Below are 3,847 nucleotides of genomic sequence, written 5' to 3' on the forward strand. Positions count from 1 at the left end.
ATACGTTAACGGTGTTCTTTCTCTTCCCTCAGTATAAGTTTACAGCCAACCCTGTAAACAAGGCAAGAGACAAGAAGAGATAAGCCCCTCCTCTTCTTATATGTGCACCAAAGCACATTTAACATCTCACTGAAAACCCTCATATATGCAATATATATATATTTATTTAAATAAATCAGAGGATCAGTGTGCCCTTTCAGCTCCGGTCACACTGACCAGGAATATTTTTTAGATGAACAAAGATTTCATAAGCAACCTGTAAATATTTTATCTTCCAAGGTAAATGACAGCTCAACATGAGCAATTAAAGCCCGCAGAGACTCTTCAGCAGTGAAGCAGGGGGAGTGCAGGTCAGCTAGAACTTCTGTGTTTCCTAAGGAGCCAAATCCAAAATGCAGCCAAGTCCCCGAGCCGGTGCAGGCTGGCAGCCAGCTCCATCACCCACGTACATCCAGAGCCCAGGAACGTGCTGACACAAGTGATCTCTTCTAGAAACATCGGGGGCATGGAGGCAAGCGGAGATGCACAAAACATGCTGGCTTTTTTGGAGCATGGTAATAGACTGGCAATCACAAAAAGGGAGGAATAACGTCTGGTCGATCCCCCCCAAAAAAGTTGCACAGTCTTCCAAAGTGAGCTGGGTGGCAACTGGATCAACCAAAAAAAAAAAAAGGCAAGGAAAATGCGTGGTGGGTTCTGAGGGTATTTCTGGAGGGGTAACTTCGGGCAATACAATAAACGTGGGGCTTGAAGTCACACAAAAAATGCAAATCAGATTCTAATTCAACATCTACGACGTATTGGGTATTCATCACTTGTTTTTGCTCCTAAAATGCCTGTGGTTGTAAGATGAACCACAGGAGTGTGATTTGTGGGAAACACCACTTTAACGACTGCAAATGAACATTTATTTTCTGTTCCAGCAGTTTCTACAGTCTCCTACTAGCAACTGCTCTTCCTGGGTTGTCAGTCCCACAAGTCTTGACTTTTTCAAACAATTCTCATCTGGGCTGTAAATCCACCTGGGCCTGTGCAACCCTTATTTTGCCAGCTCACTGCAGAAGACTACACTTTGGGGGGGTAAAGGGGGCACCAGCAATAAATGTCTCCTTTTTCATTATTATCAATCTATTATTACATTTAAGGGAATAAGCATGTTTTGTGCCTCAGGTGACAAACTTTTCACTCTGATGTTGGCAAGCTCTTCCATACAGTTGTAATTAATTTTTTATCATTGAACATTTCTTTAAAACAAACTTACCTGTTATGCATTCCAGTTGTACATCTTGTACAACTCAAAACTTGAATAAAGGAACACAAGTACTGTGTCAGTGTGAAAACTACAACACAGTGTATACCATGTTGGGATTTTTAAATTTTTATTTTTTTTTTACAGTTCAACTCTGCTGGGCATGATGAACATTAGAGATCAGATGTATTTATTGCTTTCAGACATCATCAGATAATTTGAACATTTCTGGATTCAACTATAATCAACCTTTCATATCTTTTCATCTACTCTCTCAAATTAGATGGGGGGGTGGAAGGGAAGAAAATAAAAGCAAGGTGTCTTACATGTCTTCACGCACAAAACCAGCTAAGTTAATTCAACATACACAGCATTGCCATTACCCTGTAAATGCTTCTATTTTCCTTTCAAGAATAAACTGTTTAAATTGATATTGGGGATTTATTAGTTACCTTGAAGTGCACATAGAGTAAAACATGAAAAAAAGCTAGCATAAGCTCTGATTTTTTTCATACACAAGGAAATTTTTGTCCTACTACAACTGAAATGTAGCAATTCTGCAGAAGCTGGTGGAAGCAGTTCTTCAAATTAGGAAGAGGGCTGTTTTGTAGGAGAAAGATTCCTTAAGTAAAGTTTTCATTTATTACTTCTTTTTCTGTACAGTCTGTTTTGCTGTATTGTATCACCCTCAACCACTGGGGATGAAAGGGAAAAAAATTAACAGCTGTAATCTAATCCTGGAAAGTGAGTTCTCATACCAAACGAGACTGATATTTACGGTAGTAAAAGCACTCTCTCATCACATAGACTGAAAAAGAATATGTATTAGATTTAAAGATTTTGTGAAATGAAGCGCCATCAGTTGAGGCCCACTCCTTTTTTCAATATTATGCATACGTGGCTAACAATAAGTGTATGGCAATCAGCCACTACTAATCAGTACTTCTTGTTCCTTCTGAAGGCTCTATCATCTCACACAGACACTGTGTGCAGCCACACACCTGTATCACCTCCCTGCGAGCACTCCCACACTTCGCTCGCACAACAGCCTTCCGGTAAGAAATATCCCAAACTGGTGTCCAACACAGTGAAGTATTGCCATGTCACCTCCCCACCAACCACAGCGCCTGCAGGACTCACACCCTTAACAGCAGCACCTTCAGTTTTTAAAGCTCCCCAACCACCGCATACGGAGCCATCCCAAACCCTAGGCACGTTTTCTCTTTATGGGGACAGGACCGAAACTAGGTCTAAGAGTCAGCTCGGGACTCAGCTGCATACACGCTTCTACTGGGTCTTCCATGGAGACATTCAAATTAATTTCTCCCTCTATAAAATGGGTTACAGAATGTTAAAGCAAAATATGAGTACAAAACATTTATTAATAGCTAATCATTTAATAGGCACCAAAAAAAAAGATTGACTAAGTAAATTATTTTGTTCTTCAAAGGCATTATTATGCTAACAGTTACTGTCACGAAGAAAAAGTCTAGTAAAGAAGTCCAACTAAAGGGAAGGCGTTGAAGTGTCCCAACCCAGCAGCAGCGCACACCCTGGTCCCTCCAGCACAGCAGCGGCCCCTAGCGGCACACACACACCGCCTCTGCCAGGGCCTGGCAGGTCTGCAACCAACAATCCCTCACTCTCACTTCGTTGCCAATATAATAGATTGTTCACTTTACAGCTTTCAATTTCTTTTAATACATATTTTTATTCTTCCATAACTAAAATTCAGGCAAAAGCTGTCCCAACATGTTGTGGAGAAGGTATAAACCCAACAGTAGCAATACACCGCTAAACCCTTTCAGCAGATGACACAACGGATCACCCATTTATTGAGGAGCAACTGGAGAAATAATACAAATAACATAATATTGATATTTTTGTCTTTCCAACCTGACCACCTATGCAGCAGAAAGCTGACCAAGAATACCATTATATACACTTTTGCTTCCTTAAGGACGCTGTGCCAGAGCCATACTGCAAGTATCCTCTGCAGCTTGCACTGAATTACAGCGTGAGAGGAAGCAGTAGCCAATGTATGAGCTAATCAGCAGAAACTGCATTCTTCTTGGAGAACTCCAGTTTCTTCTCTTTCCTATGTTACTCTATTGCTATTTTTCCAGGTAGTTCAATGACCCCGTTACATCTAATTCTGAAGGGAACGGGCAGATCAGCAACGCATTTTCAGGGAAGGATTCTAAGCTTGAGAGTTCATTTCCTTCCCATGACTCCTGAGACCGGCAGAAGTTCCCTAGAGATCTTCTGAAAGGTCAGTTACACCCAGATCAGAGCTACACACATGCATTCACATATAGATGAAAACCCAACAGGAGACAAGCTGGATTTCTGATTGGCAAGGAAAAGTGCATGCTTTGAGTCAGGTGAAGGAAACTTTGAAACACCTTACCTCTGCTTGGCTATTTTTATTACACTATAATCAGAACACATTTCCCAAAGGCTACACCAAAAAAAGATTCTGGAGTCAAAAGGAAAATCTAACAAAATAGAAAACCAGCATCAGATTTGTTGACACAGTGTACAGCCCTAAACCATGATAACTTAGAAGTTTAGTGCACACAAAACACAGAACCAGAG

The sequence above is a fragment of the Calidris pugnax genome, unplaced genomic scaffold (genome assembly GCF_001431845.1).
Source record: "Calidris pugnax isolate Ruff unplaced genomic scaffold, ASM143184v1 scaffold18, whole genome shotgun sequence".
In the NCBI taxonomy this organism is placed as follows: Eukaryota; Metazoa; Chordata; class Aves; order Charadriiformes; family Scolopacidae; genus Calidris; species Calidris pugnax.